Below are 15555 nucleotides of genomic sequence, written 5' to 3' on the forward strand. Positions count from 1 at the left end.
TACCACGCAAACCAATGTCATGGCTCAGCACTCAGCCACATAATTTGTCTTAGTAGGACTCAAACATTCTTGATAAATTTAGTATAGATTTCAATGGACATAGGATATATGTCAGATCTTTCATTTTCAGTTTACCAATTTTTACCAACATTTTCCCATGTTTTAGAAAAGCTGTTACTTGTTGGTTACTGATTTTTCCCTGAATTTTGGGCCGCTCAAGTACCTGAAAATATTGTGTTAAGAACATCCAATACATCACATTAGGTAGATGTGTTTGTTAATAAATTCGTCTAAATGTAAATGTGAGGCTGTCAAAAGTAAGGTCCTATATTGGAAGACACACATGCATGCACGTGAATGTGTATGTACTGTTAATATACCATTCATGAAATAAACTAAAACATCGGACAGCTTGCTCTTTCAATATGCTCACTTTTCTCTATTAGTTGCTTTTTTTCCTGTCCTCCTATTTCCCAGTATTAATCCAGAAAACGGTAGGTAGTTTTTTGCACTGATTTTTCACCTGTTTTTAAATTTTTGTAATATACACTGATAAATTCTTGGGAAATTGTAAATAAAATAAAAACTGAAAATGAAGGGCTTTGAATCAGTCAATTGGCACCCAACAATTAGTATAGATTTCAATGGACATAAGGTATAGATCATTTGGAACAGGACAAATGAGTCTAGATTTCAGTGAAGCAAATCAAAGCTTTGCCTGAATAAGGGCTATAGAATCAGTCTTTATTGGTGGTGTGATGTACAACCTGGAACTGTGGGACCACTGTGCCTCCTTAAATCTCTAGGTTGGGTTGTCTCCATCAAAGCTATGCTAGTGACAAGCAGCAAATCCCTCCAGGCTCTGATCACTCAGCCATATGCATGTGGAACTACACTCCCAGCTAAATTGCTTGAATAGTCCCTGAGCCACTCATAAATTATACAGAGAAAGGCACCAGCAGATCACCCCAGCTCCCAGCCTTGCACCCTTAATATATACCATCTCATACTGCTCAAGGTTCCCTTGGACAGTGCAAGCTCATTAATAAGTTCACCTCTCCGACAAAAGGGTAGTGGATGTGCAATAACCCTTTTGTTAACCTGAGCTGAGATTTCCCCAAGCACTTCAACCAAAACCAGACTGTTTGTAGTAATAAATCTGTTTTATATTTTACCTAAGAAAGATTTAAGTGATTATAAATAGCAGGCATAGAGATCAAAGTTGGTTACCTAGGAAATAAAAATAAAAACACAGTCTAAATTCTAATTTTAACAGACTAAGCGAGATTTGCATCAGTCTCTCACCCTCCTAGATGTTACAAGCAGCTTACAGTTCTCAATACTCAGACTAAACTCTCTTTCAGCTTGGGACCAATCTCCCTAGTTCAAAGTCTTTGTCTTCCAGACAATCTTCCAGGTGTTGAGATTTGGGGAAGAGGCCAAGATTGTCCCTCTTTTAAACCTTATTCCAGCTGCTAGAAAGATCCTTGCTGTGATGTGGGGTCAGGCAGTCCTCCTTACGTATGTGCCTTCTCTGAGAAGCCTCAGAGATAAAGGCTCATCAAGAAGAATCCACTAACTCCTGTCTGGCCGCTGCTTGTTTCTCCTTTGTCCCTACGGAAAGGCCAGCTATGGGAGTCTCCCAATGTATTCTGCTAGCCCATATAACAATATGTCTTAACTTCACATACAACAAAAATACATACAATTCAACAGGATATCAAGATGCAACAGATCAATATATTTGAAAACACAGTCAACATCATTACTGAATTTTTTCACTTTCTGGAAACCAGGGAACGGCACACAACATCCAAAACTCAAGCCACATCTGACCAATACCAATGTAAAACAGGTTGCCAAAATATCTTTCTTTGAAAGAGATTCTATATATTTACTTCCCTGCATCCTCTACAGAGTCTTTACGTTTTGAAAAGAAGCAATTAACATATCTGAATAACTTTAAAGATGTCATTTTTGTTGTAAGGAGGAAGGGGGTTGGTAAATAGCAGACTTTAATCATTTAATTTAAAGAATGTAAAGATGCACTGAAATGAAGCTCCCGTGGGGAAGTTTTAAGTAGCTCACTGGAATGAACAACCAGAACTCCAGAGCCAGACTTTATTCCATCCTTTTATCAACTACTTTCCTGTCTGCTCAGAGCCGTAGATTTGCCTGTTTAAAACCTACAAGGTTGAGTGTCTCCTAACTATTCTGATGAATGCCTGGGAATGAATCAACAACCATGCTGAAGCTGACGAATGAGTGAGTTATGTTCAGGGTGCGTTTCCTCCAACTGTAGCTATCAATCCTTTCAGATGGATTTTAAGGGCCTGGAAATCTTGATTTCATCAGTAATATTTTGTCACAATAATTGGACAGAAAATAAAACGAGTTCATTATAACACCAATATGTTTGCTTTCATCTTATCACAATATTTTATTATGGTAAACTGTGATTATTGTCCTGATTTTAGAATAATCTAATATTTCTCTGTCATTTCTGACACGGTGTGCCCCTTCTCTTTCTGCCAGCTATGTAGGGTCATTTGAAAGGTAAAGCCATTAGAAGGAGAGAGAGCCCATAGCACAGCAATGAAAAATAGTTTTTAGCTTCTTTTTCTTTAATTTCTACTGCACTTTCTTTCCTGCGTGAGCAGTGACACTGACTTGCTAATAAGACGTTGCACTGATAAATGTTAGCCAATTATGTTCAGGCTTTTAATACATGAAGCACAGATTCTGGAGCACTAGATAGGTCAAGGTACCAGCTTATCTGTGGATTTGTGTGGGTAGTAGTTACTCAGTGATTCTGGCTCAGGTCTGATATGTTATTTGCTGTCTCTGTGTTATCCTGTTGAAGTTTGCTTTACTGTGCTATTTGTACTTTAGGTTCTCTATTTGTATTGTAATTTTTTCCTTTCCATAACACAATGCAATTCTGCACCTTTGTTAGCAAAAGAAATCTATCAGCACTTCATTTACTAGATTTTTCTTCCAGGGGAACCGCTGCCCCCACTTTTTTTTCTTGTCAAGGGAATCCAGCTGATGTGTTCCTGCATGGATAATTATAACTTACCTGTCAGAGAAATGTTATAGAAATTTTCCTTTTGGGAAAATGGAATAGATTTTTTTTTCCTGACAGGCAAATATTATACAGATGGTCTTCTCTAGACAATACAGCTGAAATAGTCTTTGTAAGATAACCTGACATAAATGCTTCTGTTAGGCTGATTTCTCTGTCAGTAGAAGGCTGAGAATATGGTCCTCTGAGGAGAATGTAGAGGGAAAATATTCTTCCAGTGCCTGGTTCTGTGAGGATAATACAAGTGAAAAACGCTGAAGTGTTTTGTATTTTAAATGCATTAGAGCTCCATTTCAGCAAAGCGCTTAAGAACATGCCTCAATTCACTACGGAACAGGAATGGACAGCTGAATGCATCTGATGAAGGGAGCTGTAGTTCACGAAAGCTTATGCTCAAATATTTGTTCATCTCTAAAGTGCCACAAGTCCTCCTTTTTCTTTTTGACCTAGAACTGTACAGTAGATCTGGATAGTATCTAGAGCTCAGCTAACCAGCCTGTCAAACATAGATGTAACCATTCACAGGAGAACTGGAAGGTTTACTAGTCAAGCGGTAACCTGCCACCTGAGCCATTGTTTATCTGGCATGAGCACTGTCTTGTTTCTGGACCAGTTACTTAACCAAATAAGCATCTTTTCTGCTGGCCCAGCTTTGGTGTGACCAGTAGCTGATACTTGAGAAGAGCATGACCGCTCTGCCCTCCATCCTCTAAAATGCACATGGCTCATTTGGCAACATACAGTCCTATGTCCCTGTGGTTAGGAAGAGTATTTTGAGGATAACTGCAAGCAATGGAATATCAGTCTAGTTGTTTGTGCTGTGATACTTGTACATAAATAAAATATTTTGAGGTAGGGAGCTATTACCTGTCTTTCTCTATAAACATTAACAGGTGCCCAATTAGTTGCTTAGTCTAATGCGCTTACACACTTTTGCAGGAATGATCAGTACAGCGGCCAAGCAAATAGACATGTCCCAGCGCAACGTGTCTGCGTGCTGGCGGTGGAGTGCTACGACTGTGTTGAGAGTAGTTTTCAAGCCTGGTTCTGATTAACCCAGCAGACGTATGTTTGACACTTTTCTTTATTTTTGTACCCTTCATTATTTAATGGACCTGGGGCTAGGGGCCTGGGGAGAGGATATTTCCCTTGCTTTGGAATCCAGAATTTCCTGGTTCCGAGTTAGACAGAAACTGATCTCCTCTCTCCATCAACACTCACCTATCAACAAGATAACTTAATTAAAAAAGTTTGGTGCAATTAGGAGTTGGGCCTTAATTGTTGTCTCAGAAGAACATAAGAACGGCCATACTGGGTCAGACCAAAGGTCCATCCAGCCCAGTATCCTGTCTACCGACAGGGGCCAATGCCAGGTACCTCAGAGGGAGTGAACCTAACAGATAATGATAAAGTGATCTCTCTCCTGCCATCCATCTCCACCCTCTGACAAACAGAGGCTAGGGACACCTTTCCTTACCCATCCTGGCTAATAGTCGTTAATGGACTTAACCGCCATGAATTTATCCAGTTCGCTTTTAAACCCTGTTATAGTCCTAGCCTTCACAATCTCCTCAGGCAAGGAGTTCCACAGGTTGACTGCGTGCTGAGTGAAGAAGAACTTCCTTTTATTTGTTTTTTAAACCTGCTGCCCATTAATTTCATTTGGTGGCCCCTAGTTCTTATATTATAGGAACAAGTAAATAACTTTCCCTTATTTACTTTCTCCACACCACTCATGATTTTATATACCTCCATCATATCCCCCCTTAGTCTCCTCTTTTCCAGCTGAAAAGTCCTAGCCTCTTTAACCTCCTCTCATATGGGACCTGTTCTAAACCCCTAATCATTTTAGTTGCCCTTCTCTGAACCTTTTCTAATGCCAGTATATCTTTTTTGAGATGAGGGGACCACATCTGTACACAGTATTCAAGATGTGGGCGTACCATGGATTTATATAAGGGCAATAAGATATTCTCCGTCTTATTCTCTATCCCTTTTTTAATGATTCCTAACATCCCGTTTGCTTTTTTGACTGCTGCTGCACACTGCGTGGACTTCCAGAGAACTATCCATGATGACTCCAAGATCTTTTTCCTGATTAGTTGTAGCTAAATTAGCCCCCATCATATTGTGTGTATATATAGTTGGGGTTATTTTTTCCAATGTGCATTACTTTACATTCATCCACATTAAATTTCATTTGCCATTTTGTTGCCCAATCACTTCATATTTTGAGATCTTTTTGAAGTTCTTCACAGTCTGCTTTGATCTTAACTATCTTGAGCAGTTTAGTATCATCTGCAAACTTTGCCACCTCACTGTTTATCCTTTTCTGCAGATCATTTATGAATAGGTTGAATAGGATTGGTCCTAGGACTGACCCTTGAGGAACACCACTAGTTACCCCTCTCCATTCTGAACATTTACCATTTATTCCTACCCTTTGTTCCCTGTCTTTTAACCAGTTCTCAATCCATGAAAGGATCTTCCCACTTATCCCACAACAACTTAATTTACGTAAGAGCCTTTGGTGAGGGACCTTGTCAAAGGCTTTCTGGAAATCTAAGTAAACTATGTCCACTGGATCCTCCTTGTCCACATGTTTGTTGACCCCTTCAAAGAACTATAATAGATTAGTAAGGCATGATCTCCCTTTACAGAAGCCATGTTGACTTTTGCGCAACAATTTGTTAGTCTATGTGTCTGACAATTTTATTCTTTACTATTGTTTCAACTAATTTGCCTGGTACTGATGTTAGACTTACCGGTCTGTAATTGCCAGGGTCACCTCTAGAGCCCTTCTTAAATATTGACATTACATTAGCTATCTTCCAGTCATTGGGTACAGTAGCTGATTTAAAGGACAGGTTATAAACCATAGTTAATAGTTCCGCAATTTCACATTTGAGTTCTTTCAGAACTCTTGGGTGAATGCCATCTGGTCCCGGTGACTTGTTACTGTTAACTTTCTCAAGTCATTCCTAAAACCTCCTCTAGTGACATTTCAATCTGACAATTTCTCAGATTTGTCACCTACAAAAGACAGCTCAGGTTTGGGAATCTCCCTAACATCCTCAGCCGTGAAGACTGAAGCAAACAATTCATTTAGTTTCTCTGCAATGACTTTATCATCTTTAAGTGCTCCTTTTGTATCTCGATCGTCCAGGGGCCCCACTGGTTGCTTAGCAGGCTTCCTGGTTCTGGTGTACTCAAAAAACATTTTATTACCTTTTGAGTTTTTGGCTAGCTGTCCTTCAGACTCCTTTTTTGCTTTTCTTATTATGTTTTTACATTCAATTTGGCAGTGTTTATGCTCCTTTCTATTTACCTCACTAGGATTTGATTTCCACTTTTTAAAAGATGCCTTTTTATCTCACTGCTTCTTTTACATGGTTAAGCCACGGTGGCTCTTTTTTAGTTCTTCTACTGTGTTTTTTAATTTGGGGTATGCAGTTAAGTTGAGCCTCTATTATGGTGTCTTTGAAGTGTCCATGCAGCTTGCAGGGATTTCACTCTAGTCACTGTACCTTTTAATTTTTGTTTAACTAACCTCCCCATTTTTGCTTAGTTCCCCTTTCTGAAATTAAATGCCACAGTGTTGGACTGAGGTGTTCTTCCCGCCACAGGAATGTCTCAATGAATGCACTGCTAATGCAGGGTGTATATGGTCCAGAAATCCAAGGGTACTCAAAATTATCACGTTCACCCCCTCTGATTACTGTTGCGCTAAGATTTGTCTCATGCCTTTGGCATATGGGAGAAAGTGAAACATCTCTCAGAGAAGAGGGGGCTGTATTTTAGGAATCTGTGGCTTTACTGGATCCCCTTTCCAGTCCTAACCTCTGCGCCATCAAAGAACTGATGCGTGCTGTTGACTGCAGATGGACTGACCGTGGCAGCACGCAGAAGATGTTTAGTTGAAACACTGGCATAGCCAGGAAACCAAACCCCAGCAACAAGGATTTCGGGAACCGTCATCGGTTGTACGGAGAGAGTTTGATGTTGTCCCTCTTGAAGGGGCAAAGATTGTTCTGCACCTCTTGGCAGCAGTTTTCCTTGGAAGCGTTGTCCTTCCTGATAAAGTTGGCCTTCTCCCATATACACGTGTAACGGTAATAATGTAGTAAGTTATCCACTGGTAACCCGTGGAGCCAGCTATACATCACCCAAACCAGAAAATATCATAAAACTATTATTTACACTGCACAGTGGCCTGCATAAGGCAAATTTTTGGAATAAAGAATTTCATAGTATTTCAGCTCATTGCAGCAGACTCAAGTATTTATCTCTGTTTAAGAGCGCTGTTGAAGGAGCTTTGCCAGCTCAGAGCTTTAAACTTGCTGGACTATGTGATTTTTTTATCAAATCATAAAAGGAGGGGTGAAATTAAATATCACAACTGGAATAATTACAATGATCAATTAGGTTACATAATCCCAGTTACTCTGACTTTAAGAAATGTTTTATCTTCAAAGTGGTGGGAGTAATAACTCATGGAATGGCCCAATATTTCTGAGTTATATAAGTATTGCTCACCTTATTTTGAAGATGGAGAAACTGAGATGAAGATACTGTAGGTGACTTGCCCCAGGTCACAGAGGCTTTCAGTGGCAGAATGAGGATCTCAAGAGGTCCTGAGGTCCTCCCAGACATGTGGTTAGCATACTACTCCATGCTCCTTTTTTAAATTTTTATTCCAGTAGCACCTAGGGGTCCCAGTCAGGATTAGGGTCTAATTATGTAAGGTGCTCTGCAAGCATGTGAAGATATACTCCTTGCCTCAGAACTTTCCTTATAAGACTCCAGACTCCATTCTTTTCTCACTAACCCCTACCTCTGGAGCTGGTCCCTGATGCACACTCTGTGTAACATGGTGACTTCAAAGATGACATACTTGGGATGGAACTGGAGGTGCATTTTATCCCATCTGCCGGGTACCCAGGGGGTTTATCTGCTTTTTGCTGTTAATCACTATGGGCTAGATCCACAAAGCATTGATTATGACCATTTATATCATTGATATTGCCACTGCTATACAATTGCAACAAATCTTGTACAACGTCAGCCATGTAAGGTGTCAATGGAAGAGTTATGATTTGCCGAAGTATGATTATCCTGTTTATATGCATGTATCATTTTTTGTATCTGAAATTATGGATGTTGGCTATGTATTGGCATCATACAGATGTGTTGTATTTCTGGGTAACACCCACCAGGTAAAATTTAGATTAAAGCCAGACAGCCCAAGGACACTTACTCTCACAATGGGCGATAGAACAAACTCATTCTTCCCACATTGCTCTTCCTGTGGACACCTCAGCAAGAATATGGGCAATGGCTACCCCCTGAGAGTCATCAAGCCATGTCAGAATGTGTGATATACTCATGTGACCTTGGACTCCATCTAAGGCCAGTAACTTTCCACAAACAGGGAGAGTAACTTTCCAGGCATGTGGCAGAGGATATAAAAGACCCCTGAGATCTCCATTTTGCCTCTTTCCTGCCCTGATTCTCTGGACTGTAGATTTACAACTAAAAGGAGCATTTTGAACTATAGGCTGAGAACCTTCCAATCTTTTGGAAGTTACCAGAGAGACTTTACAAGTCAGCAGTGTATTCCATCACTGCTACAAACCTTATACAAAGACTTTGCAATCATTTCTATGTATATGATCTATTAACCATTATTAACTCGCTTCTTTTCATATTAAACCTTTAGTTTTAGTTACCAAAGGCTTGGCATCAGCGCGATTGTTGGGTAAGATCTGAGTTCTATATTGACCTGGCTAGGTGTCTGATCTCTTGGGATTAGAAGAACCCTGTATTTGATACTGGTCTGGTATATCTAATGATAGAATAATCACCAGTTTGGGGTAATTCTTCCCTACTTCTCAGCAGTCTGTCCTGAATTTGGCATTCTCAGCACCCACCAAGGCATGGTGACAGGGACTCAGGCATTGCAAGATTGGGTCTAACTTTTAGGCATCCTGCCACCTACTGGTACCCTCTCCCCCAGGTTAGGCGCCCAGACTCCCTACACAATATATGGAGAGAGGTGCCTAAGAATGGGATTCACAAAGGTCAGCATGCTGAGGAGCCAATAGGAAATGCCAAGGAATTAGGTGCCTAATGGGAAGCATCTTCCTCCCCTTGGGATTCACAGCCATGAATCTTTTCCTGGACTTGGGTGTCTAAACCAAGTCAACCCTTTCTCACAAAAAACCTGAGGAGGTGCACCTCTCTCCACTCCTGTTCTTCTTCCTGGCAGCCCAGTGGTTAGAGCCCTTACCTAAAGTGTGGGAGACCCAGGTTCAAATCTCTTCGCTACCTGGTGTGGAACAGGGATTTGGACCCAGATCTCCCACCTCTCCAGAGGGTGTCTGAATCACTGGGCTATAGGCTGTTTTGGGGTTCTGCTCAATCTCTTCCATTTAAGCTTATTAGTTTTTGTATAAATATTTAAATATTAATTGGGACAAGAGAGCCGTGAGAGTGACTCTCTAGCCTGGCTGATTGGGCACTCATGTTGGAGGAGGGAGAGCTGGGGTTCCGTCCCAGAGACAATGAATATTTAATTACTTGTGAAGTGCGTTTCTGATCGGTGATTGTAGAACAGACATTAGAGCCTCAATGGCTGTATCTCCAGGGATTTCCATAGGATGTGGTAATGCAAGTAAGAAGATGTTCTTTCTAATTGCTTACCCTTCAGATGCAGTCAATAAATCAGCAAAGCTCCATGGAAGGTCATTGGAGCTATGCTAACTTACTCCTGCGAAGGGCTGCTCCTCCATCTTGCATCTAAGAGCCAAGCTGGGTTGTGTCTGGAGTTGGCTGAAATTTTCTGATATAATATTTGACATTTTTTGAGTCAAACCATTAATTTTCAATGGGAAAAAAACCCTGAAAAATGGTGACAACCAAAAAATTCCATGACTTAAAAACAAAAAAAACCCCTCACATATTCAAAAAAATTCCTGTGATCTTTTTTAAAACCAGGTCTAGTTATTTCCTTCCAATACATCACCTGTAATAGAAGTTCTGCAGGACGTAGTAAGACCCCAGTTACCTCCATGCCAAGCACACTATATTCAAGTGAAACTCAAGTGCATTGAGATCTACTGGTAAACAAGTGCTGTATGAGGGTTAGGTTTTATTTATTATTACCTGTGCAATGTCATTGCTGCCCATGAGTTTCCACAGGTGTAATCCATTGGAACTCAGTAACCACTTCTGCCAATGCTGCACAAGAGAAAACCAAAGTCCAGCTCGCTCTCTGAGCTATATTGTTTCTGCAATGCCGTCAGGAGTAAAAATCGGTAAAATTGTTATTATTAATCACTGAAGTCGGTAGATTGGACTCTGAATAAGCACAAGAGCTGATTTGCTGGGCAAGGCGTTGATCTACAATGTGATGCATGTGGGTGGCGCTCCTGTGCCCCTCTGCAGGCATAGGGATCTCTGTTGCAGGATCAGGACCTAAGAAGGTGCCATTTTCATAAAGTCACTTTCCAGAGCAGAATTTGCAAGTTGAATAAAAAACGTAAGAAACTCGTATTTTAGAACTGTGCTCGGAACTGGTCTTCAGGATTCCCCTCTTCCTTTTCATCAGTAGACGGCAGCAATTTTCCTAGTCTTTCTCTGATAAGATCAGCACATTGATTACTGTAAAACAATCCAATCTACCTACAGAAATCTATTTTTTTTAAAAGCTAAACATTTCAATTGCTCTTTTCGATGAGCATTGTTATTGCCTGTTAACTAAAATGCAAATCCTGTACTACTCCTGTGATTGGCATAGGCAGGGGGTTAGTCAAATGTGCAGGGACAGCTGAGGCAGGAGTGTGACAGATCTGGCAATTTCCTGCAATATCCTTGAAAGACCTTATTTATTAAGTGTATGTATTAGTGTGGGCAGGGATAGTGTGTAACCTCTCAAGGGGGTACATGTGACAGTGCAACCCTATGCAATCGCTTTAGGGTCCATTGTTTTTAAATGAATGGTTTATATGTGATTGTGTTCTACTCCATGGGGGAGGGCTAGCACAGGTCCTCCAGGAACTGACAACATTGAGTGGTGGTTAAGACAACTCAGCCAAGTTGTAAACCCTCCCAGGGATGATTACATATACTAGTGTCTCCAGAGACCAACAGACAAAGGATTTTGGATAAATAGCCTGACTCAGGCCTTCTTTCTGATCTAGCATACAGCCAGGACTTTGTGTTCCAGAAGGGGCCTCAATGCTTGCCGAAGGGTTGGAAGGACTTGACTGACTAGAGCTCCATGAGACTGATGGGTGACCTCTGGTAAGTGTGTGTTTTTTTTTTTGTTTGTTTGCCTGTGTATGGGTTCTTTTGTTTTTAATGTTCTCTCTCTAATGCTTTTACCTTAAGAATAAATGGACTTGCTTAGAAATAGCTGTGTGGTAACTTGTAACTCTGGGCAACTACACAGTTTGTAGCCTTTGTAGAGAAAGCAGAGCACAGACACTGGCCTGTTTAGTCAGTCTGGCTTGCTGGGCATATCCCACTGTTAGGCAGGGAGCTGTGCAGCCATGAAAACCCCTGGTTAGAAGGGAGTGGCATATGGGTCTCTGCCTAAGAGAGGTGATGGGAGCCTAAAGGTGGATGCCCTGGATGGACAATGGATGGGGAATACAGGTGCAGTTACCCTGAACTGTGACAAGGAGTATGAAACTGCTTATCTGTTTCATGTCTAAACATCTCCACTACTGTCAAATACTTTCACTAGTACAGCCTGAGGGCCCAGTCCTCCACACCGGCTTTGATTGCAGAGAGAGCTGCCTTGAAGGAACAGCTGAGAATTGCCGACAACATAGGGGAGTCCTTGGGTGTTGCAAAGCCAATTTAGCTGGTTCTGTGCCAGCTACCCTGCCCTGCCCCTTTCAGCATAGGAGGGGTGCACACAACACCCTCACATCCCAAACCGTGCAGCAGTTTAATTCCAGGTAGCCTGGAGTCTGCTCTAAATTAGCCTGGATGCCATTGTGGCCATGTGGTTGCTGAAGATTTGTAGAGTGCAATAGGGTAGAGCTAATAGTCTAGCCTTCAGCCAGGATTGTCCCAAGAAGGAAGTGGTATGGTCCTTTGTGCTTACTCTTGTAAATGAGGCTAGAAGGATTCCCCCAGCCCACCAAACACACACGATGAGAATAGCTGAATGGAGGGGCCAGACAGACTGAAACTCAGTTTAGTCCAGAGGTAAAAGTGCTAAGTTTAGAAGAGACTGGAAATGATCCAGCTCAGAGGCAATTCATTTGTACATATTACTTGAGGCTGCTTTTTCTCATATGCACTGGAAATGTATTTCCAGGAGACAGTCATTAAGAGACTCCTTTTTAAATGAAATTTCCGTGTTCAGTACAAAGGTTTGCAAACAGGAGATTGAAAGCAAGGGAAATAAATCAGGGAAAGCTACTTAATGAATCTAAAATATAATGGCTCCTGTGATATGAGCATAGAAATAATGATGTTGAAATTAGGGCAGCTTCATGAACTTCAAATGAATAACCAATCTCCATTGAACAGAGGGAAAACTGATTTTAATTACTATTTTAAACTAACATTTTGGTGTGATAAATGTTTTATGCATTTGCTATAATATGGAATTAGCTGCTTTCCCTCCCTTAGTCTTTGGCACCGGCTTTGCCTGCTATCACACAGTCCATCAGCTATCTCAGTCTTCAATCTTGTAAAATTATTTCTAAAAGCTGCAGCCAATTTTTAAAGTTTATGGTCCATTTCATAATGGCTTGTAAATTAGCCCTTGCTTCTTTTTAATGATGCGTCCCAGAGGCTTGAATGTACCACCCTGAGATGTATATGCAAGGCCAAAAATTGGACAACTTTATAAGAGGATGATTGTTTTAAAGCCTATTTAGGTCTTTTCCCCCCTTAAATGTTGCACAGATTATGAACAGTAGCCTTCCAGTCCATTTCTGGTAGTGCATTAAGAGCCTGTACATCTATTTCAGATTTATTAATGTCCCGTCAGCATACTGCAGACCAAAAGGACTCTAAGCTGCACTAAATCAGAGTGAGACTTAGAAGGAGAAAAAGAGGGCCCCCAGAATGATCTGGACAATACAGTCATAGAACCATAGGGTTAAAAGGGTATCTAGTCTAAACCCCTGCCAAGATGCAGGATTTGTTGTGTCTAAACCTTCAAAGACTATCCAGCCTCTTTTTGAAAACCTCTAGTGAAATAGATCATCATTATGACCATTTTCATTGTCTGACCTGCAGCAACTCGACCCATTGGCAGGACAGACTGGAGAATTCTTAGTAGTCATCAGAGGAAACCACTTACAAATGTACTGCCTTTTCCTGAAAACTACTTTGTCCATGGATACAAGCCCCCCTCATGCTGTGTCCCACAGTAGGCAATGAAATGTGGAGTGGGGTAGCTTTACTTGCAGATATAGCAGTTTGCAGGATCAGACCCCCAAATGGCACAATCTGCAATCTACCGTGCTCTCAGTTATGTTGGTTTTGGGGGCTGCCAGATTCCTCTTGTGAGTGCACACAGGGATTTTTCCTGTGTTTGGATTAAGAGGAGAATTGGCTGGTGTGTTCTTTGTGGCTGAATTAACTACAGCATCTTTGCTGAGACAGTGAAATCATTTATTACAGCACCTTTCCTGAGCAGTGGTAAACTCTTCTGTTCTAGATATTTCGCACTGTTTACCTGTGAGACCATACCCCTCTGCTCTTGTCTCCACTTAGACTAACTACTCCACACACTCTGAACACAAAGGGTGAGGTTTTCAAAAGCGCTTTGCATTGGACCAACTCAGCTCCCATTGAAATCAATGGTAAAACTTCAATGCAATCAAAGCTCGGTCAATAGAAAGGGCTTTTGAAAAGGCCACCCAGGAATTCCTAGTTAATTTATTAATTAATATTTATTATTATTATCATCCCTTAATTGGAAAATAAAATCCAGGGCTGTACATATCTTGTGCTGAATGCAGACTTTCACCTAGCTTGTCTCACTGATCCAGCTACCAGTCCTGCAGCAGCTTTACTCATCACTTTATATTTTGTTAATTTATCTTTTAATACCCCTTTGAGCATGAGGTGAGGTCACTGCAATCAAGCTCTATTAGTGACCTTTCATTTCAGCAGCTTTGCCAGCTTCTGTGCTAGCCAAAGAGTAAATTTCCCAGCAGCTTGAAGGTAAGCTTTTAACAACTCCTTCAAGTACTCCATTGGGAGCCTAGTAATCTTGTATTTGTGCTTCCCTTGGGGACCCAGCCTCCTAGGTTTGCACCATGAGCTCCACTTTCTGGGATTGGATTAGTTCATTCACTGCTAAAGCTTTTTTTATTTTTTTTTTCTTCCAAGGTGCACAATTGAACTCCCCCTCCAGTGAAGCCCCGTGGGCATATTGAACATTCTAGGAACAAAAAGCACGATAAAGGTTCTGGGTAAAATGTTTAAAAATGCCTAAGTGAAGGAAAAGGGTAAGACCTTCACTTTTGAAAATGGGACTTAGGCCCCTAATTCGCTTAATTACTTTTGAAAAGGTCATCCATTGGCTACGGCCTCAAGTTGGTTACTCAAGTGTTCCTCATATAGGACGATCAGTTCTTGGTGTGTTCCCCTAATGTCTGCATCAGAGTGATTTCTGTCACTGGAATATTTTAGTCTCTTAAAAAGACTGATAAATGATAGCACAGGGGTCTGTGTTCTCTCAGTGACTTCCACAGCAAATCTGCTGAAGGCACCAGTCGAAAGTTTTTCCTAACTGCCAGCATGGCAAACTCCTCCTTGGATCTGACAATCAAGCATTGTTCTTTCTACCATATGCAGATTTAGATGTTGCAGAGTTATGTGCAGTAAAGTTTACACTGAGATTTGCCATGACAGCAGGGTCTAAATCCCTTTGTTATACATGTAAAATAAACACTTGTTAGTCGGTATCAAATGTACATCACATCTTCTCAAAGTACAGGTTGAATTTTCTGGGAAGTTAGAGGTAAATTTGTCCAGTGGTTTGAGTTATAAATGTAAGTCTACAAACTAAGTTGTCTTCTTCCCCCCCCTCCCCCGCCAGATTCCTCTGATTTTGAGAATGCAGCCTCTTTGGGTAGGGACTATCATGTACTGTATGCACAATGAGGCTCTGCCTTCCTACAGGCTTCTAGATACTATTGCAATATAAATGTTTAACACATGGGTCTTCCTATTTTCTGTTTTCCTGTTGCTGATCCCTCTCATTGCTGTTTCTTAACAGCTGGAGAAATAGACGTCATCTCAAAAAGGTTATGGCAGAAATAAAAAAAGAGCCAGCAAAGGGCAACCAAAATAATTAGGGGCATGGGAGGGCTTTCTTATGAGATTAAACAAGCTTAAGACTACTTAGTTTGGAGAGAAGACTAATAAAAGGAGATATGACAGAGGAATAGATAATAATGAATGGCACAGAGAAGAGCAGTCAGGCACTGCTA

At 41.0% G+C, this 15555-nt stretch overlaps 1 long non-coding RNA gene across 1 annotated transcript in view; it reads left to right on the forward strand.

The window, feature by feature from the left end:
• LOC122461787 overlaps positions 1–15278 on the forward strand; it is a 68297-nt gene extending 53019 nt beyond the window's left edge. The window contains exons 2-3 of the long non-coding RNA XR_006283967.1: positions 11287–11389; positions 14450–15278. This is a non-coding gene — a long non-coding RNA (uncharacterized LOC122461787). The remainder of the gene's footprint in view (positions 1–11286; positions 11390–14449) is intronic.
• Positions 15279–15555: the final 277 nt, after the last annotated feature.

The sequence above is a fragment of the Chelonia mydas genome, chromosome 9 (genome assembly GCF_015237465.2).
Source record: "Chelonia mydas isolate rCheMyd1 chromosome 9, rCheMyd1.pri.v2, whole genome shotgun sequence".
Taxonomy (NCBI): domain Eukaryota; kingdom Metazoa; phylum Chordata; order Testudines; family Cheloniidae; genus Chelonia; species Chelonia mydas.